Below are 22,963 nucleotides of genomic sequence, written 5' to 3'. Positions count from 1 at the left end.
TATAAAGAATCTATATAAATCACATAGGCATGGATAATAGCTGATCACTACTGATGTAAGAAACGATTAAAAATACCACTGGGGAATCTAAGACATGTAATGAATACAGAACTAACAGAAAACAATTTGTAGGAAATCAAATGTCCTATGGACTTATACAATCATTTCAGAGATAATTACCATTTTATTGTATACAGTTCACTTCTTCAGACATAATTAATGCTATCAGTAATTAATAAACTAATTAATTACTTACCTATTCTTAAGCAGAGGAAGAAAAACTCTTTTTAAGATATGTATTTGTTAATTTGTTCAAACTATAAAGAAGAAAGTTTACAATAAAAATTCAAATGCCAAAAGAAAGTCAATATGTTCTAACTTTAGAAAAAATTTATAGTAAGAATGCTGTTGATTAGATTAGATCATACAAAACAATGAAAATCACTGTTTTCAGAGTCATTTTCCTTTAAAACTATATCTTTAAAAAAAACCCTAAATTTGAAATAAAAGTGGGTAAAATCTAATGTTTTTAAACTACTTCTGAATGCATGCCCCTCCAACTCTATTAACCAGAAAATGCAGAATTATTGTCACAAACTAGTACTGATATCAATACACAATTAGTCTTGCTAAATAATTCATTTTTAAATGGCTTAATTAATCCTTGATAAAACAAAAATTTTGACATACATTCTAAAGTAGTTTCTGTCCAATAATTCTCTGCACCAGATACATTTCATAAGTAACTAACACCCTAGAATGTTTACTGAGAAGCTGTCTTTGCTTACACTTGGATGATTAATGAATAGGTTTTATGGGAATTTACTGTGGCTCTGCTTTGAAAATTAAAAAATTATTTCTAATTATGTGTTCCATCTTTCCCACCCTTTTTTCTGTGTGTAGGCAGCTTAATATAACACATGCATGATTGCTTTCTTTTTAATATTGTTTTTTTTTTAACCCAGAACTGTTTAGATAGCTTTATTAAGGCCAAAAAAAAGAGACATTCATGTTGACACTTTCATCGTTTATATGCAGTGCAAAGTTATTAAATATTATGCAATGGAAACAGATGAAATTTTGTCCAAAAGATATCTCCAGAGTCGAAATGTGTGGCATATTTATTTTAGGTTTAAAAGGGCATAGGGGTAAACTGTGGGAGAACAGTGAAATATTTCAGGTAGAGATAAAATTCACCCAGTATTTTTTACAGTGTAGATTCTTAACAAAAGTATTATTAAGCCCTTCTCTGTATGAGACCACTTTTAATCTTCCTTGTGTCCTTTGACTGTAAATCAGGCTCCCCCAAATGCACTTGTTTCCTGATGGTTCATTTTACCTCTTTAGCCAAATCTTTAACTTAGATGTCACGGAGCAGATTGGCCGTGAGCATTAGAACCTTAGCATGGGCCCCCCAGACCTATGTCTGCTACTGGCCTCTTATTATTACTTCATCCCAAAGCCACCCTGAAGCCACAATACCCTCTTTCACCTTGCTACTCCCTTGCATTTTACAAACTTGGAAATTGAGGCCAAAGAGTCTAAAAGACATTCAAGATCATTAGGCAAATCAGTGGTAGAGCCAAGGCTTAAACTCAGGTCTCCTCACTTCTATTGTTTTCTTTACATACATGTATGAGTCTTTGGGGCATCCAGGATTTCTTGGCTCTACACTGCCACAGAGATTTCAGGCATTTGCCCCTTTGACTCCAGGGGTATCCGAGTGATAACAGATCAGGACATCTACTTCCTTAAAACTATCAGAACACTTACCAGGGCCCTCAGCTGCCAGATGATCTTAGCTGCACACACAATATCTTAATGATGAAACTAGAATGCCCACAATTTAACCTAATGTAATGGAAGAAAAAGTATAGTCTGACACTTGTTTTATTTTTAAAGATTAGACCTCTGGTGAAATATTGACTTAACCAGGAATTTTTTTAGTTACATGTGGCAGAAACACAGTTCAACCTAGCTCAAACAAAAAGAAATAAAATGGTTCACACAGCCAGGAAGTCTAAGGGTAAAATGAGTTCAGGCAGAGTAGCATGCAGGACTCAAATGGTGTCATCAGGGTCTATACTCCATTTCTTAGACGTTAGTCTGTACGCTTGTTATGCAAAACAGCAATCAGCAGTGCCAAGCTCACATCCAATCCACTGAGCAAACCCCAATTCAAAAGAGCCATCTTTCCTCGTACTTACAATGAGAAGTCCCAGGGAGCATTTGGATTTGCTTGCCTTGGTTCAGTGCCCATCCCTGAATTCATCACCGTGGCCAAGAAGATGGGAGAATCCCTATAAGCATGAAATACAAGATGGGATCAGCTTCACCTGAGTCTCAGAGTTATAGATTCCCAACAACACATAAAAGAGGTTCTGTAGCCAGAAAGTAGAGGAGGAAAGAGTGCTGAGAAGACCAAAAGCAACTAAAACATATACACGTCTCTGCAGTTGTATTAAAAGAAGTACTGAGGGTCAAAGAGTGTCAGATTTACCTCACATGCTGGCACCTCATGCACCTTAGTGGAATAAATTCTTCACTCAGCAGACAAAAATGGGAACTAGGTCAAATGAATACTAATCAGGGTCCAGACATTCTCCCAAGGCATTCTCATACAGTTCACTTTAGGTAGACCTAAATATGCAATTTATGAATATTATTTACTATATATTGTTATATATTACTATAATCATTATTACCCTTTTCAATTTTAATTGTCTGTACTTGATTATTTCTGCCAAAAATTTTAAAGGAGATTACATTCTTAACACTTTTTCCCCAAGACCAAAGTCTGTCCCTTAGGAAAAAATGATTCTGGGAAGACCAAATCGTCCCAGGCTTTCCCCACTAGACACCATCCACCCCATCCTCCACTACCACCCCAACCCCTCAGAATAGTACTTACCACAGTGAGACCACTAGTAAAGGGCCTTATAATGTTAAGAATTACAGCCATACTCAAAGCATCGCTACTCCCTGATTGAACAAATTGCTTTACTTCATTGAGGCTTGGTTTCCCAATCTGTAAAATTGAGATAATTATCATACCTCACTTACAGTCATTGTAACAATTGTAATTAATAATGCAAGTAAAGCACTTAACAGTACCTGGAAAGTTCTGTTTAATAAATGATGGTTGGACAGATCATGATGATGATGCCAAACTAGAAATGAGGACAGGGACCACATCCATTTTACTCATGATGATATACACAGTGCCTGGCACACCGTCAGTATTCAATATGTTATATTTGTTGGATGCGTGAATAAATGATCAACAGGCTTTGGGATAAGATGACATATATACATACATATATATATGTGTGTGTATATATATATATATATATATATATATATATATATATATATATATATGTATGTATGTATGTATGTATGTATATATCTCCTAGTTCTTTGCTGGCTGTAGAATTGACCAAGTTATTTAACCTCTGTATGCCTCAGTTCCCTTAACTGTGAAAAGGGAAATTGTACCTTCCTCATGTGGGTTGGTTTAAAAGGGTTGCATGAGATGGTTACACTGGAAGCTCTCTGAGGGCAGGCACTCTGCCTTCTTCATGGTAAATACTGAGCACTTAGTGCGTTGATACCCTTCCCCTTCTAAGACAGGCTTTAAAAATTCCTAGGGGATTAGGATGTCCCCCATGTCCAAAATCCAACAGCATCATAAAATGTTAATTTTGAAAGGACACATAAATTTGAAAAAACAACAACAAAACCCTTGAGCATACATGTAAAGAAACAGAACAGACCACAAAAAGAAATTTAATCTTGAAAATGGTTGAGCACATGCTAAGCTGCCTTAAAATGAAGTTAATTTTCTGGCAAGTTTATTTTCTTGCATATCCAAGTAGATCTCAGAGCAATAATAGAGACCATGGTAGAGAGCAATTTTGGACACTTCTGTTTGTCTCTAATAGGAGAATGCAATAAGAGAACTTAAATCTCTTAATCTTTCTATTTGTGTAATGTTTTACAATTCACAAAGCATTTTCACGTAAATTTTATCATCTAATCTTTATAACAACTCTGTGGAATGGTTGCCAGTTTATTTATCTCCAAACTGGGCCTTCTGGGGCATGAAAGTGGGAGGTATAGATAATTATGACAGAACAAGTAGAATGAACCAAGAATGTCCAGGTAAACTGGGAAGAGTGATCATCCTGATTACAACACCCACCTTCCAATTAGGAAGCTTCCAGAAGAAAAGTATTATGTCTTCTTTGCCTTCATATCCCAATACCAGGAAAAATGCTTGACATACGCTAAGCATTCAGTAAATGTCCACTGATTGAAAGAAGTGAAGTTTAGTCCCAAGCCCATCAGTCACTGGCTAAAGTCATATAAACAACCTAGACATAAACTGGGCCTCCTTACCCCTTGAGAGTTCATTGAGGTGGACTCCAGCCTTTCAACTCAGTGATCCACAGTAATGCAAATTCCACATCCTCCCCAGGATTTCTGCAAATTCCTGAAAGATGTAAGTTCTCTTGGTCACCCCTGCCTTCAGGTTCCTGATTCCACGTGTGATATTTCTGTTTCTCATCACAGAACGCAAAATGTAAAACTCAGCCTTGCCACAATTTCAAAACAAAAAACAAAATTCACTTACACAAAGCTTTTAACAGACATAGTAGACTTTTCTAAAAAAGTAGGTAGGGATGGAAGAGAAGTTTACTTCTCAATAATGCACATAGCTTCTAATTGCACAGCAGGCATCTCCAATGTTGACGTCCTTTGGCTATTTCACACAGGGACTTCCCATGGATCCTTCACCCTTGACTTCCCCAATGTCACACTGTCTCACAGTCTTCTCCCCCTCTTCTGCCACTGTTCTCTTCTTCATGCTCCCCTCTAAGAGTAAAACAAAGTCCTTCAAACAGAGCATTTCATCCCTGTTCTCTGACATTTTGGCCCTGGCCCTGAAGGGCTCATCTACCCTAAGCAGCTTTGCAGGGTATTTTTACAAACAAAGACAGCCTCCTTCCTAAGCAGAGTTCTGGTGCCAACGCATAGGAGAGAGTGATTCTTCAGCTCCTTTGATGTAGGTAGTAAGTGAGAGAGTGGGGCTTGGACTTATGTCTCTAATCAGAAGATGAGAGTATGATGTTCTTTGCTCCAGGGCCATAATCACCAGCAGTAAAAGTTACAATGTGTAGGAGGCTCAAATGCTTGCAAGAACTGTGAACATCAGCCCCCAGGTCTGCAGCCGTGGATGGGCCATTTCTAGCAGATTTTCAAGATTATGACCATGTCCATAAGATTGTCTCATTGTAGAACTACACAGCTGGATAGAACCGTAAAGGTCTAGGGTAGGGAGAGGCCTCTGCTGATGTTCAGACAAAGGGGAGCTAGAATCCAGGTCTGCAGATGTCCGGGTCTGTTACTCCTTCCCTGCATCATGCAGCCAGTGCTGGTGGCAGATGTGGTCATCCTTGGCCTCTTGTTACACAAAAGGTAAACACCTTTCACTCTGCAGCTCCCTCATGCCTCAGGATTGGCACGGGAACAATGCCATGTGCACATTAAGCTAATTGCGAACCCAAAGCTCCTGAGCAGCTCTCAGCTTGTGAAGACATCATCACTGCCGACTGCCCAGCAGTGCTGTAGAATTGTACCTTTTCTTCCTTGACTTGCCTGAGAGCAATGAATCAGTCATCAGTTAAATCAATTATTGAATATTCTGAATTACATAACCATGCAGATTGGTAAGAGCATGATTCCAAAATGAATAGTTTACATTAATAACAAAAGTAATAGTGATAACAATAGTAAAACATGTAACAATAGCAACTAATATGGCATTTACTATAGTACAAGCATTAACTAATTTAATTCTCACACTACTCCAATGGGGCAGGTACTATCAGTATTAGCCATTTTACACTTGAGGAAACTGAGGCACAGCAGGCTGCCTTGGAAAGGTCACACAGCTAGAAATTGATGGAGTCTGGACATGAACTCAAGTTATTTGAGTCCAGAACACTTGGTCTGCATCCTGAGCCTCTATGGCCAGGATCAGATATTAAGGACTACCCCCATTTTTTACATGTTCTGAACAATAAATGGTGGCTAAACTTTCCTTGATGTATAAAAAAAAAAATACAGATTCCTAGTTAAATATGGTCCACTGAATACATGGATCTACTATTATTAGTCCCACTGAATCCCTCTAAAAGAAGAGTAAATGGTTATTTATTAAAATATTTTTGTTGTTGGAGCAGAAACAATATTTTGTGTTGGAGCAGAAACAATATTTTGTGTTCACCACACTGATTTCTCTTCTTGCACACTGAAGATTAAATATCCTAGCCTTCCTTCCAGAGAGGTTGGGACCATGTGACTGTGCTTCGACCAAAGGGATGTGATCAGAAGTGGTGTAAGCCATTTCTAGACCTGGAAGATGAAAAGCCAATGTAAGAATGGAAAATAACATACCAAAGAAAACTGAATACTAAGCTGATACCAAGCTGACTTACACTTCAAAATGTTCAAAAGGCCCAGAAAGGTGGGGTACATGGAGTCTTTTTAAAGAAGTAGCCAGAATGCCATATCCACTCCCCTAGACTCCCCTACACTCCAAAACCCTCTCCAATCAAAAATCAAAGATTTATTCTCTGAAGAGGGTAAAGCATATTCTCTGCACCAGGAGACACCAGGTGCAAGGTGAGGGCTAGGCTATAGAACTGATAATGGGGGTGCTAAATAAATTAATAGATATCAGATGCTGAGACCCCAGCCCTTCGCCCTCCACTTGGTTCCCAGCATGCTGGTGGCTGGGGTCTTCATCCTCCAGTGAGGAGACTGGAAGATCCTTTTTTTGTAAAACCACTCTTAACACCCATTGGCAACTCTGACATATATATAAGCCCTTGATAATTTAGGGACCTCAGTACTTATTTCTGAGAATTACTGTTCTCAGTAATTACTGAGAATTACTGTTTCACTATACAGTTGGTATTCTGTGTGGTAATTGTTCTCCATCTAGGAGTGTCTACATGGCAATGGCATTATTAACCTGATAAAATTATTAAAATAGTATTTTTAACCTGGTAAATTTATTGTCGGGAACGTGTAAGACACTCAAAATATTTGCACAGTGCTTTAATTTAACAAAACAATTTTTTCATCTGTTATTCTATTTAATCCTCAATCCCTTGAGGGAGATCTTGTTGACTTTGTTTTACGTGAAGAAACTCGGTCTTGGGAGGATAAGTAACGTTTCCAAGCCCCCCAGGTAATATCAGGGATAAACAACCTAATCGCTGGGGCACCTACTATAAGGCATTATCTTAAGTGCTGCAAAGTCTTCAAAGTCTTAAAATATGGTAGAGTACAGACCCCAGTGTAAAATGTAAACAAAATGGTAAAAAAGTGCAAATGAAAGAGACTGCGTGTCCAGGGGAAATTTTATTATAGAGGCAGCATTTGAAATGCACCTCTGCAGTTCAGAATACTAAGCCTATTATATTGAATAAACAGCCTAGAGAAATCCAAAATAAATAGTATGCCGATTATTTTTTCAGAGGAATTTAAAATCAAGAAGAAGATACTTGTTTGTTTGTTTTCTTTTTCAAATTATTTTCCCATTTAGGTTGTCACAGAACATTGAGCAGCGTTCCCTGTGCTATACAGTAGGTCCCCATTGGCTACCTATTTTAAATATAGCAGTGTGTACATGTCAATGCCAAACTCCCAGTCCATCCGTCCCCCCGCCCTTCCCCTGTGGCAACCACAAGTTTGCTCTCCCAAGTCTGTGAGTCTGTAAGAAGAAGATACTTTTTAAAAAAGTCTTATTAAGACTGAAAATCAGAGCCTCCAAATAAACAGGATAAAGAATGTCCAAACAGGGTTTCTTTTGCCTGTACAAGTGTGCATCATTTTATCCAATCAGTACCTTCCTTTTTTTTTTTTAATTAATTTATTTATTTATTTATTTTATTTATTTATGGCTGTGTTGGGTCTTCGTTTCTGTGCGAGGGCTTTCTCCAGTTGCAGCAAGTGGGGGCCACTCTTCATCGCGGTGCGCGGGCCTCATTATCGCGGCCTCTCTTGTTGTGGAGCACAGGCTTCAGAGGCGCAGGCTCAGTACTTGTGGCTCACGGGCCCAGTTGCTCTGTGGCATGTGGGATCTTCCCAGACCAGGGCTCGAACCCGTGTCCCCTGAATTGGCAGGCAGATTCTCAACCACTGCATCACCAGGGAAGCCCAGTACCTTCCTTAAAATGTATTTGTAAATTGTATCTTTTGAACTGTATCATACTTTAGACACACTTGTAAATTCCTGATTAAGGAGAGAATAAGTCCTTTTGCAAAAGAGAATCCTTTTACAAAAATATCACCTAAGTCACTGTTCTGTAAGTATTCACTTTTACAATCTTGTTACCAAAAGTGGGGTCAGGCTGCTCATCCCTCTGAAGCCGATAAAGAGGCAAGGCTGGTGGAAAGGAAAGTTTGCTTTATTTCAGAGGCCAGCAACTGTGGGGGAGGGTGGAGTCGTGCCCAAAGGCCAACTCCTTGCAACTGACAATCAGTGGGCAAGAGCTTTTATGGGCGGAGGGAGGGGGCCACATGCAGAAACAGCACAGTCAGCTCTGCCAGTCATCTTGAAGTTGGTTGTGTGGTGGTCTGATCAGTGTCATCTTGATTGTTTTCAGTACAGTTAGTCTTCAGTTCCCGGTCAGTTTGTTCCCATTTCTTTGAGGCCAATTCTCCGAATTGTGGCAGCTTATGTCATGCTACATCCTGGTCATCATGTAGTTCACTTCTTCCACCTGGTGGGGGTTTTAGTATCTACAAAACAGCTCATAGGACATGGCTCAGAATATTATTCATAGCCCTTGAGGAGGAACTAAAGGTCCTTGACTTTGCTTAATGACTAAAATTTTTTTTTTAATAAATTTATTTATTTACTTTTGGCTACTTTGGATCTTTGTTGCTGTGCGTGGGCTTTCTCTAGTTGCGGCGAGCGGTGTCTACTCTTTGTTGCGGTGTGTGGGCTTCTTATTGCGGTGGCTTTCTTTGTTGCAGAACACGGGCTCTAGGCACGTGGGCTTCAGTAGTTGTGGCTCGCGGGCTCTAGAGTGCAGGCTCAGTAGTTGTGGCACACGGGCTTAGTTGCTTAGTTGCATGTGGTATCTTGCCGGACCAGGGTTCGAACCCATGTCCCCTGCATTGGCAGGCGGATTCTTAACCACTGCGCCACCAGGGAAGTCCCTTAATGACTAAATTTTTATTATTTTGTCCTGTTTGACTGTTTTCCTTTGCTTCTGCATTTTCTCACTTCTCTGATTAAATTTATTCTTTGACTAAAGTTTTTCTACAGACGAAAGGCAGGCAGTGGACGTGGTGGGGAAAGGACCATAGGGTCCTGCTCCGTTTCAGCATGAGACTTTCAAATGGAGAACTCCTATTTATGACTATCAGGAAGGGGTGGCAGTAGAGATGGGATAATTGAAATGAATGGAGTTGGTAGGGTAGAGTGGATGGAGCCCAATTTAGGACCAATCTTTTCTGTTCCAAAGGAAATGAAGAACACTGAATTCATTTTGGGTCACTTCAAAAACTGGCATAGACTCTTAGGTAGTCGTCTAAGGACTCTATCCAAAATAAGAGACTCAATAATAGAATCCAAAGGCGGACTCGGGGGATTGCATATATATTTATTTTATTTATATTTATATTTATTTTATATATATATATGTGTGTGTGTATATATATATATATATATTTTTTTTTTTTTTCCTTTGAGAGTAGAAACTTTGGTTCAACCTTGTTTTCCCCAGGGCCTAAAAGAAAGGCTGATGGAGAATTGGAATTCAATAAAAATCTGTTGAGTAAATGAAAACAGCTGGGGATCCAGCTCTCTTCTCTAAAGGCAGCCCCTAGAGGCAGTGAAATGAAGACATCAAGAATTTCAGCAAGGAGTGGGAGGTGGGGGTAGGTGAAATGGGTGTATGAGGTCAAAAGGTACAAACTTCCAGTTATAAGTAAGTCCTTGGGAGGTAATGTATAGCATGGTGACTTTAGTTAACAATGCTGTATTTTATATCTGAAAGTTGCTAATAGAATAGATCTTAAAAGTTCTCATCACAAGAAAAAAATTTGTAACTATGTGAGGTGATAGATGTTAACAAAATTTATATTGTACACCTAAAACTAATACAACATTTTATGTCAATTATATCTCAGTAAAACTGGGGGAAGATGTTTTTAATAAACAAATACAACCTCAAGCCCAAATGGCTTGACTAATAATCATAATAATAATTAAAGAAGCTGATATGTGAATTTTAGGTAACATTTTACTGTCAATTTTGGACCTAATCATAGGGCATTAGAGAATATTCTGGCTTACTTCATTAATGCAATGTGGGTTATTTTGTGATAAAGGAAGCAAAAACCTGTTTGCCTCCTTCCCTTTTTGTTGTAGGTATGATGTTCTAAATTTCTATGAATCAGAAAAAAAAAATTTCAGCTCTTAAAACCAGATTGCCTGAGTTTGAATCTCATCTCTGAACCTCTTAGCCATCTCACCTTGGACAAGTTTCTGTGCCTCGGTTTCCTCATCTAATGAGGATAATGGCACCTCAGAGCTTGTTGTGAGAATTCAATACATTAACACTTAGAAACAGTGCCTGGCACAAGCTAAGCATGAAAGAAATATTAGTTATTATTATCTTTCTTATTTACTAAAGATAAACCAAGAAAGAAAACTCCATCTCCCCACAAAGGGCTCTTTCACTCAGCTGTCTGCGTTTTCTCTTACAAGCCAAATCTGAATTTCTTCAGCTAAAGTTAATCCAATTTTTCCTGATTCCTTTTAACTTTCTCCTGGGAGTCTACCTGAAGTTATTTTATTTTATTTTTTTTTTATAATTTTTTTTTCCCCTACTTTATTTATTTATTTATTTATTTTTGGCTGTGTTGGGTCTTCGGTTCGTGCGAGGGCTTTCTCCAGTTGCGGCAAGCGGGGGCCACTCTTCATTGCGGTGCGGGGACCGCTCTTCATCGCGGTGCGGGGACCGCTCTTCATCGCGGTGCGCGGGCCTTTCACTATCGCGGCCCCTCCCGTTGCGGGGCACAGGCTCCAGACGCGCAGGCTCAGCAGCTGTGGCTCACGGGCCCAGCCGCTCCGCGGCATGTGGGATCTTCCCAGACCAGGGCTCGAACCCGTGTCCCCTGCATTAGCAGGCAGATTCTCAACCACTGCGCCACCAGGGAAGCCCTGAAGTTATTTTTACCAAGAGGAGATAGTTATCATTCAAGGTAAGAAAATAGAGCAAAGAATAATTATCCACAGACCTCACATACTTTATATGTGTGTGTTTCAAGCCTTTAATTTGTTTTTTCTCAACACAGCAGCTGCATTCCTAAGAGAGGTTCACAAGGCTAGGTCATGTCTCTGCTCTGAGAGATAACTGAAGGTGTATCCTAGCAACCAAGTCACATGGCAGGGCCTTTCAACTACTTTCCTTCCACCTTTGTGGTTTTCATGTAGGTAGAGAATCTGAAGTCTTTAAATGAATGGATGGATGGGTTTTCACTGACTTACTGCATTTAGTTGCAAAACTTAGCAGTAAAGTAAATTGATAGAAATGAATAGAATTCCTGAGAAGAATATTTAATCCAGGCAAGGTTCTTTAGATAAGACAAGGAAAGGCCCAAAGATCCCAGCAAGAAGAAATGTTCCTCAATTAATTAGGGATGGGCAGCATCATCCTATATATCACAGAATCAACGCACTACTAAGACCTTGCAAGGTCAGTACCTCCTGCCCTCTCCCCCCACCACCCAGTCCATCAAGCAAGATCATGCTTAACTATCCAGGTCAAATGACTCACCCAACTTTTTTATTTGGAAACTCTCCCAAAGAGGGTCCACAGCTCTATTTACAACCCATTGAAGTGTTTAGTGACCCTCAGAGTAATAAAAAACAAAACAAAACATAACTTTCCCTAATAGTGATGCTCAAGTCCCTAAATAAATATTGCCTGCAACACGTACCCATTGGTGCCATGACATATTTGGGATGCCTTACCTCAAGTGGGCTCTAACTCTGCTCCAAAACTGCTTCATACTTTAAGCCTCAGCCTCAGACACATTCTCCCTGTTCCTTCCTTCAAGTCCCCACTTCCTCTCACTCCCAGCAGATGGTATCCCCTCTTACTTAACTTACAATATTTAGGTTCATCTAAGCTCCCTTCTTTTCCTCTCATGAATATGTTTCTTCACTCAGCCTCATTGCTTTTCCTCCTCTCCCTGAAGACCCCTCTTTGCTAAAACCAACTACTCCCTGGCGTCCATTCGCCAGGATCTCAACCATCACGCACTTGCTCTTTCCTTTTACATTTTCAATGCCTCCCTCACCAGTGGCTTTTTCCCTTCTGCTATAAATACGCTCCAGGTACTTGTCACCTAAGAAGACCTGGCTCCTCTCCACCAGGACCCTCAAGGAAGCATCCTCCTTTTCTCATCTTAACCATCAAACTCTGAAAGGTAGCCTGCCTTTCTACCAGCATTCCTCACCCTCCACTCACTCTAAATTCTTGACTCACATACTCACTCTGCAAATTCTTGCATTCCATATTCTATCCCAGCCAATTTATTCACACAGCTTTCAGTGACTTGATGATGTCGTCTTTATCCTCTTCTTACTGCAACTCTTTTTTTTTTTTTTTTTTTTTAAAGTTATACAATTTTTATTTATTTATTTATTTATTTATGGCTGTGTTGGGTCTTCGTTTCTGTGCGAGGGCTTTCTCTAGTTGCGGCAAGTGGGGGCCACTCTTTTTTTTTTTTTTTTTTTTTTTTTTTAAAGGATTTTCTTATTTATTTATTTATTTATTTATTTATTTTTGGCTGTGTTGGGTCCTCGGTTCGTGCGAGGGCTTTCTCCAGTTGCGGCAAGCGAGGGCCACTCTTCATCGCGGCGCGGGGACCGCCCTTCATCGCGGCGCGCGGGCCTCTCTCTACCGCGGCCCCTCCCGTCGCGGGGCACAGGCTCCAGACGCGCAGGCTCAGCAACTGTGGCTCACGGGCCCAGCCGCTCCGCGGCATGTGGGATCTTCCCAGACCAGGGCCCGAACCCGTGTCCCCTGCATTAGCAGGCAGACTCTCAACCACTGCGCCACCAGGGAAGCCCAGGGGCCACTCTTCATCGCGGTGCGCGGGCCTTTCATTATTGCGGCCTCTCTTGTTGCGGAGCACAGGCTCCAGACGCGCAGGCTCAGTAATTGTGGCTCACGGGCCTAGTTGCTCCGCGGCATGTGGGATCTTCCCAGACCAGGGCTCGAACCCGTGTCCCCTGCATTGGCAGGCAGATTCTCAACCACTGCGCCACCAGGGAAGCCCTGCAACTCTTTTTTATTTTGCGGGAAGGCCTCAATTTAAAGCCTTGTTCTACAAGTTAATCCACCTCTCTGAGCCTCTATTTTCTTTTCTTTTTTTTAAATTTTATAGTTGCTTTATTTAACAAAATTTATGCCCACTTCTCTATCTACATACATATGTGTTTCAAAATCAGAGCAGGAGACACACAAACTGTTAACACAGGACTTATAATAATGCTTAAAACATGTTACACAATGTTTTGTTTTCAGCTCATACTGACATTGACAGATTCAAAATTATTCCAAAGGCTGAGCAGCATCATGTCTTTATTTTCTCGGGTGGTTTATATGGTATGTCCTAAAGAAAGAGGGATGGAATTTTTGAGGGTTAATACATTGTGTTCAGTTTAGTTCAACCAACAGTTCTTGACCCATAAGAGGGGCTCACAAAGTGTTTTGGACTGGGGATAAAAACTTGAATAAAATAGAATCTATTTGAGTATACTTTAAAAAGCTTTTTTCACTGTCATATCATAAACATAACAAGGTCATCTTGTTTCTGATCCCCCAAAGTAAGAAAATCTATTTTAAAAAATAAGTTAAAAATGATTTTAGTAGTAAGTACTATGAATAACATTTAGTGAGTAGAGATCCTTCAAAATCAAGGTAAGAAAGAGTAGACAGATACTCAACACAGTTTTGCCCCTACCTTCTCCAATTTTGTTGGAAATATGTTCGTTTCATGACATGAAGCTACATGTTGACAAGATGTTTTCTAAAGTTCTTTATATGGGGAAGACAGCCATTTTCTGCTTTCTCATTTTTTTACAACTTCCAGGAGCCCTCTTAATTCCTTAAAAAGTAAGTACTATAGTTCTGAAAATCTCAAAAAGCTTAGCTACATATTCTACTCACAAAATTTTTGAGCCTCCGTTTTCTGATCTGCAAACTGGGGATAAAGATATTCACTGTACAGATCTTTGTGAGCATTAAATGAGATAATACATGTAAAATGCCTAGCATGTAATTGTATGTATGATGGCAATTATTTTTATTTTTCATTGGTGTCAGAGATACTGAATATTCTGCCTTTCTGACTACTCCTTTGTTTCTTTCATTAAACTCTCTTACTTCTTCACTCTGCCTCTGTCAAACTTTAAAAGTACCATAACTTTAAACAGCACATCTGCATGAATAACCTCCAGACTCACCTCCAACCCTAGCTTCCCTCCCTGCTCCCTTTTCTAATTGCCTACTGGATAACTCCCTTGGTAGTCAAATTCAATCAAATTAATTATCATAAAAATAAATATAAATAAATGAAAATAAATTCTTTGCCCAAAAAGCTGATTTCTACCATTTATGTTCATATAACAGCCATCCTTTTGGCTATCAAGGTTCAGAGCCTTCATCAAGTTCTTCCTCCCTTTGTTCGAGCAAATTCTTGCTAATTCTGGGCATTTTTACCACCATAATTTCCTTTATGTCTATCCCTTCTTTTCCCTCCTTGCTCAGCATCATTAGACCTTCAGGACTTTTGATCTGAATTATTGCAGTGGCCTCTTAAGGGATCTTCCTGCTTCTTGTTGAACATATTCCTATCCATCTTCTATGCTTCAGTTAGAGGAATACTACTAGTGCAAAGATCTGATCAAAACACTCTTCTACCTACAAAATCCTTCAGGATTTCCAGTATAGACATGGCAACATAAATGTATCTTTCTCTTCCTAGAAAGCTTCAAAAATCAATAATGAAAAAGGAAGACAACAGCAAGCAAACTCCATTTTTGGTAAACTAGGAAAAATTCCAAAATATTTGTATATGTGGGACATCTGTAGGAGGAAAGGGTGACAGCTGAGGAGAGAGAAACCAGCAGTGGCAGTCCTCAGAAAGCACCAACAAAAATGTAATTCCTAGATGTGAGGAACACCCTAAGGTACAAAGTTCTTTCCTTTGTCTGGAACAGCATGTGCAAGAACAAGAGGGAGTTGGATGGTGGCAGGAGACCCTCCTGTTCCTGACTTAGTACATATAAGTAGAGGAGGTGAGCCACATATGGAATTATTCAGATAAGCCATGTTTGCAGGAGAGAGTTTTCCTTCATGGTAGCTGGGAAGAAAACCTTCCAGCTGTGAGTAATAACTAGCCTGGAATGCTACCCTGGGCCCATTATAACCCAACTCACTAAATGATAAAAAATAAAAAAGGAATTAGCACACAGATTTATTCTAAGAAAAAAATAACAAAAGAGCAAAATGTATTCACAGAAGACTAATACTCTATAAAAATGTTTCCAGGGAACAGATGAACATTATGAGTAAATACTTTACCATGAACTTTAAAAAAATTAAATCTCAATGAAGCACTTACCTATGAAGAAATACTTCAGAGTTGGAATACCAAAGTTCAGGTAAGAGTAGGTGAGGCAGCAAGAGGAGATAAAATGTGAATAGCACTCAGGAATAAAGTAAAGGGGGAAAAAATAAAATTATCACAGAATTGCAGAAGAAATGGAAAATGGTACAAGATCAAATACACATTGTGAAAAACCCAGTGCAGGACACAAAGAGTAGAAATGAGGAAAATAAACAAAAATGAAATGAAACAGAGTTAATTGGGATTAAAGAGAAGTTATATTTGTAGAAGATAGAAAAGAGATCCAACATAAACATACTTGGTAACTCCAAAGAAGACAACCAAAATAACGGATCAGAGCAAATATTTTGAAATATAATTACATAATTTAAAAATATAATTTAAGAATTTTTATTCAAATTTTTTAAAACTTTGACCTGGATATTGAAAGGGCCACGTAATGCTAGGGAAAAAATGGATTCAGAATCCTCAACGCCCACACTTAAAATCCTAGTAAAGTTACTGAACGTCAAAGAAAAATAAAAGATACTTTGGGCCACCAGGAAAAGTAATCAAGTCTTTTATGAGGTGAAAATCAAGCTGGCCTCAGACCTTCTTACAGTAACATTCAATGCCAGGAGTCCATTGAGGAACAAATTTTATACTGAACCAATGTCATTCAGCTACAATGACTACTGAAAAAGCGAAATAAAACAGTTTAAAACAGTCGAGAACTCTGGCAGTATTGTTCCCTTAAGTTCCTCTTGAAAAAAACTATTGGAAAATTCAAGCTACCAACCAAGAGATGCTTCGTTGGTAAAATCACTAATTGTGAGCATTGATACTAGAATCTAATAGAACTAAGATTTAAAATAAAAATGGGAATTTGAGTAACAGAACAGAATGTAAATGTTACTTGCCATTTACATAACAACAACAAAAATTAACAGGAGGAAAAAGGGTGAAGGTAAAGTTGGTAGGCTTTTTGCCCATTATTATATCTATGCCTTTTGCCTAAGGAACATAATTTAAGACACAATTCAAGTATTAGTAAAAGAAATATAAGCATATTTGACAGCACAGAGTAAAACACTAAAAATACAATCTTATATTCTAAAATTGAATGGTGGAGGAAAGGGAGAAAGAGTACATGTACTTAATTTTATCATGATTACAATAGAAAACTAATTAATGCTTGCTGTCTAGAGAAACATAATTAGGAGCCCACCCCAGACCAACTGAATCAGAATCACCATTTAAACAAGATCCCCAGGTAAATGATATGCACATTAAAGTTTGAGAATTGGTACCATAACAAATTACCACAAACTTAGTGGCTTAAAATAACAAAAATTTACTCATAATTCTGGAGACCAGAAGTCTAAAATTAAGGTGTTAGCAGGGTTATATTCCTTCTACAGGCTTCAGAGGAGAATCATGTCCTTGCCGTTTTCAGCTTCCAGAGGCTGCCTACATTCCTTGACTTGTGGCTCTTACCTTGCATCAATCCACCCTGTTGCTTTCATTTTCACATGTCCTACTACTACTTTGATCCCCCTATGTTCCTCTTCTAAGGACTCTTGTGATTACATTGCATTTGGCCCATCAGGTAATCCAGGACAATCTCCCCATTTCAAAATCTTAATTACAGCAACAAAATTTTTCTGCCATATAAAGTAACAGCTTCACTGGTTCCCAGGATCAGGACATTGACATCTTTGAGAGATGGGGGCATCACTCAGCCTACCACAAACTCCATTTGTTCAAGTCTCCCTCATCCTTCCCCATCTCTCAGAAAATTCTACTTCCTCCTTAAAGTTGCTCTGACTTAACTGACAGGAAGTGCTCTAGACTTATTTGTATAGCTTCTACAGAACTTACCACTTTGTTCTTTGATACAGTGATTTGTATACTTGTCATATCTCTCCTTTTATTCCATTCCACCTCCATTCTTATTAGATCACACTTTCCTTGAGGGAAGAGTTAGGAGACATGCTTCCATTCCCGTACTCTGCTGACAGTACACACGCTGTTTTCATCAAGGACTTCTTAATTGCCAAATCCAGTGCACACTTTTGGGTTCATTTATTCATTCAGCAAATAGTTATTAAACACCTATTATGTGCCAAGCACTGTTTTGGACTCTAAGAATACAACAGTGAATAAAGAAGACTCAGTCCCTGACCTCTTGCAGTTTACATTCTGGTGATGGAAATAAGTAATAAACTAATAGATGCATAAGCTGGTGCTCAGTAATGAGAAGAGTTGTGAAGAAGGAAGACCAGTCTTTTCACTTGCTCTTTTTGCAGAATTTGCCCTATTGACCATACCCTCTTTCTTGAGAACCTCTCTTTCCATAGTTTAGGACACCATGATCTCCAGTTCTCTTCCTATCTCTCTGTTTGTGTGTGTGTGTGTGCTTTCTTTCTAAAGATTTGCTTTACTTTCATACTTTTTAAGTACTGGTTTTTCACTTACCCATCTTCTGCTCTCTTCTTCTTGTCACCTTCATGCTAATGTTTCCCAAATCTGTATCTCCAGGCCTGACCCCTCCCCTGCCCCAGACCTCAATATCTAGTGGCCTCTGGTCATTCCCACCTGGACATACCACAGGCATTTAAGCTCAACATCTTAAAGAATGAAATTTTTCTGTCCCCAAATGCTTGTTTTATCTTGCATTGCCAATCTCAGTTGGGTTCCCAAGCTGGAGACAGGGGATCACATTTGACTTCTTTTTCTCTCTTGCTCCCCACTTTAAATCTCACCCAAGGCTATCAACTTTGCTTTCTAAATATCCCTCCATCCAAGCTGCTTCTTCAGGTGCTCATTTTCCCTTTCCTAGAATGCTGCAGAACTTTCCTAACTGCTTCTCCAGTCCACTGCTCTTCCAATCCATCCTTCACACTGCTCTAGTGATTTTCCTAAGTCATAAATCGGACTGCGTTGTTTCTGAGACAGAGTCCTCCAGTGGTTTCCTCATGACTTCAGGAAAAAACAAAACTCCTCCACATCATTTATAAGTCTTTCTATTCTAGCTTCATCTCTCTCTGCTTCTAACTCACACTATACCCCAAGCACTGAATCTTCAATGTCTTCCCATGAATTTTCCAAATTCACTGAGTTGTTTAACTCCCCAATCTTTGCATATATGATTCCCTTTGCTAGAACACTTTTCTTCCTCTCATTTGTCTAGTGAACTAATCCCATAAAACCAAGTGTGGCCATTACTTATGCAGGGAAGATTACCTGCAGAAAGAGGAAATAATAAAACCATATTTTAATGTCTTATACCTACTTGTTTTCATTTCTACGTCAGGACCTTTGCACTTGATGTTTCCTCTTCCCAGAATGTTTTCCCCCCACTTCTTCACACGATGGCTTTTTCTAATCATTTAGGTCTCGGTTCAAGTGTTACTCTCGGGGGGGTCTCCTGTTCACTCATTTTAACAGAGCAGCTCCACCACCCTGATCATTATCAGTACCATCCTTAGACCTTTGCTTTCAAGGGCCTTCTCCATGGCCACCTGGGATCCCACACCAGCTAGGGCTGTAGTACCATATGCTGGGGAGGGCAGGGACTGAGCTGACACCAGGACCCGCATAGACCCCAGACCCATTTCAATACTTCAGGGCATTTTTGAAACTTCTGTTTCCCACACGGGATCAACCAGATGCCCCAAAGTATTCCCAGACTTGTGCTATGAGGTTATCCAGTGGCTCCATGTCCAGCCTTGGCTTCAGGAGGGCAGCCTGGCCAGCAGATCACTCCAGCTGACTGGCACAATACTTTTGTCCTGGGATCATATGAAATGGGTTGCCAGAATGTTGCTGCCACTTTGATTTGGAATGACTCAAATTTTTTATATAGACACAGGTCCCATATATCCTGGGAATGACACTGGTCCTTCATAGCACTTACACGTTCTGAAAGTATACTGTTTATTAATTCATTTATTCATTTATTTTCTGAGTGCCACTCCTCCACTAGTAGAAGTAAGTAGTAAGCTATGTGAAGAGTGACCTTAGCTATCTTGTTCACCACCAGACATTCAGTGCTAAAACAGTTCCTGGCACCGAAGGTATTCAGTAAATATCTATTGAGCAAATAAATGAATGATTGCATGAAATAGTGTATTTAATTACAGACCTCTCTCCTTCTCTAGAATGTAAGCTCTCAAAAGACAAAGGATTTTGTCTTATTCACCTTGGTCTTCATACTGGCATAGTGCCTGCCATATGAGAAGGCATGAGGTCAATATCTTTGAATGCATACATAAATAAATAAATGAGTGAATGAATGACCGTATAATATCTAGACTCGAGGTTCTTAACCTTGTCTTCACAATTCTAATGTGTAAATGAGGTTAAGAACCTCTAGTTCTTAAAAGCTGTTAAGAATCTCTAGTTCTTAAAAGCTGTTAAGAAACTTTTAAAACTGCAGTGCTCAGGACCAGTTAAATCAGAGTCTCTGAGGATACATCCCAGGCATGAGTATATTTTAAACTTTCCAGGAAATTTCAGTGTTCCACCACAGTTGAGAATAGGGTGACCAGCCATCCAGGTTTGTGCAGGACTGAGGGGTCTCCCAGGATTCAGAAATTTCACTGCTAACACTGTGACTATACCAGGCAAACTAGGATGGTTGGTTACCCTAGTTGAGAACCACTGATTTGAACTGTCACCCAGCACCAATCTTGAGTGATATATTTTCAATTTTTGAAAAGTCAAGACTCATTAGTTTCGTGCTTTCATTTGACACTTACCTAATTACATTCAGGCAGTTCACATTGACCTCAATGACTGCTTTCTGCTATGTGTTCTTGTTCAGATTTGTGTGGCTACTATTGACTTGGGTGACATACAAATTTGTGGCATACAAATGGCAAAGGGAATGATTAAACCATTACAGCAGGTCAGCAAGGACCAATAGGGCAGCTAAGCTTCCTTAGCTGGAAGTTAGCATAAAGTGCTACCTTTCCAAATGCAACTCCAGTGAGCCTTCACTTTTCATTCTCCTTCAAAATGTTGACAGTACATTCTGACACGTTCCTATTTATCACTTATGTACGTCAGTTACCCTGGTATGAGCTTGCAGTCCCTGCTGTTATCTGAGGAGACAAAAAATACTTTTCTTAATGGAAAAATCCCTATGTAAACTGAATTAATATTTATCATTCCAATTAATTTAATTCCTAATTAATTTACTACAAGTATGTGATTTATACTGAACCCATCAATATCTGGACACCAGAATCAGAAATGCTCTTTGACCTATGAAGGGAACATAGCACCACAGCTCTCTAGGGCCTTGTTATTCAAAGGGTGGCCCTAGATCATCAGCCTCAGCATTACCTGGGAGCTCGTTAGAAATACAGAAACTCAGGTCCCACCCCAGATGTACTGAATCAGAATCTTTGGAGGTGGGGCCCAAGAATCTGTGTTTTAAAAAGCTCTCCAGATTATACTTATGCATGCTCAAATTTGAGAAGGGGTCATCTAGCGAACACTTCACTTACCTAATTCTTCACATCATTATCTCAAAGCCCAGAGAGAACAGGTAAGGGTAAGCAGAGGAAAGAAACATGTGGCACAGTGGTCCCCAAACTCTGCTGCACATTGAAAACACCTGGAGATCTTAAAAACTATCTGCGCCTGGCTTGCCACCCAAGGCACCGTGATACAATTGGTTTGAGGTGCAACCTGGGCACAGGGATATTTTAAAAGCTTCCCAGGTGATTCTAATTTACAGCAGAGATTGGGAATCACTGATACAGCAGCCATAACCCCAGCTCCTTGCTTTGGGCTTCCACTGATGAAGAACCCAGAGGAATGGGCAGCATCAGCATTTTCTGTCCCTCCTTCCTTCACAAACATCAGAATCAGCAGGGACAAAATGAAGGGAAAACTCTCTGAGTCTGAATCTCACCTCTGACATAATGAATGCTTATTCTGTTTACCCTCTGTTAGTAGCTGTTCGATCTTTAACCTCTCTGGACCTCAGTATCGTCTGTCAAATGGAGACAGTAAGACCAAATTCCCAGGATTATTTGAGACATTACATATGATAACATGTGGATGTGCCTAATACTTTGCCATTCGAAAACATCTGATGCAGGAAAGAGTGTCCTCTCTTTATCCTGCTCCCCTGGTGGTGGGACATCCAGCAGCATGAAGTCTGGCAAATATTTAGGGATGTCTCTTGCTCAGTACATCAAGGATATTGATGAATTGAAATAACCCTGTTCACGTGTGAGTTCATTTATATAATCCCATTTCAGTCTCACATCTCAGCTGGGTAAACAGGATAACTTTTATTGTCCCCATTTTACAGATGATAAAACAGTGGCTTAGAGAGGTCCAGTGCCACACAGCAGTGCAATGGCAGACTCAGATCCTCTGACTGTAGCCCATTTTTCTCTTCATTCTCAATCTCACATCCCGCTGCTTGGCAGGTTGCATTTATGGACAGGATACATTGATTTAGACCAGCTCTGTCCCAGTAAACCGTCTCTGTGTTGATGGAACTGTTCTGTACTTGCACTGTCCAATTCAAAGGCCACCGGCCACGTGCGACTATTGAGCACTTGAAATGTGGCTACTATGAGTGAGGAATTAAAGTTTTAATTTAATTTTAATAGTTTAGATTTAAATAGCCACACGTAGACAGTGCAGATCTAGCGACAGAGTCTGGAGAATAATGGGAAACTGAAAAATTGTTCAGTGGTTTCTGTTCACAAATCGAAGTAAACCTCAGCCATTTGTTTGCCTTTCTCTTAAAAGATCTTCTTAACTCTTTTTCAATAGAGTGTTAAAGCTGGCTCACTATTTTTTTTTAATTAATTAATTAATTAATTAATTTATGGCTGTGTTGGGTCTTCGTTTCTGTGCGAGGGCTTTCTCTAGTTGCGGCAAGCGGGGGCCACTCCTCATCGCGGTCTCTCTTGTTGCAGAGCACAGGCTCCAGACGCGCAGGCTCAGTAGTTGTGGCTCACGGGCCCAGTTGCTCCGCGGCGTGTGGGATCTTCCCAGACCAGGGCTTGAACCCGTGTCCTCTGTATTGGCAGGCAGATTCTCAACCACTGCACCACCAGGGAAGCCCCCTGGCTCACTTTCTTGACAAGGGCACCATCACCATGCAATATATAATTCAAATGATGCCTTGAAACCAGTGATTGGCCAGCAGAAACAAAATGTGTTGTAGAGCAGGCTTCTCAAACTTCAACATGTATAGGAATCACCTGGGATCTTGTTG

The 22,963-nt window shown here is 39.8% G+C and overlaps 1 protein-coding gene across 11 annotated transcripts in view; it reads left to right on the top strand.

Annotated features, from left to right (window-relative positions):
- Nucleotides 1–22,963, top strand: part of TRPM3 (transient receptor potential cation channel subfamily M member 3) — a 526,465-nt gene that overhangs the window by 400,084 nt on the left and 103,418 nt on the right. The gene's annotated exons all lie outside the window — the stretch shown is intronic.

Source organism: Balaenoptera acutorostrata, chromosome 6 (genome assembly GCF_949987535.1).
Source record: "Balaenoptera acutorostrata chromosome 6, mBalAcu1.1, whole genome shotgun sequence".
NCBI lineage: Eukaryota > Metazoa > Chordata > Mammalia > Artiodactyla > Balaenopteridae > Balaenoptera > Balaenoptera acutorostrata.
Note: the sequence above shows the minus strand (reverse complement) of the source record. Positions and strands in the feature narration are given on the sequence as shown.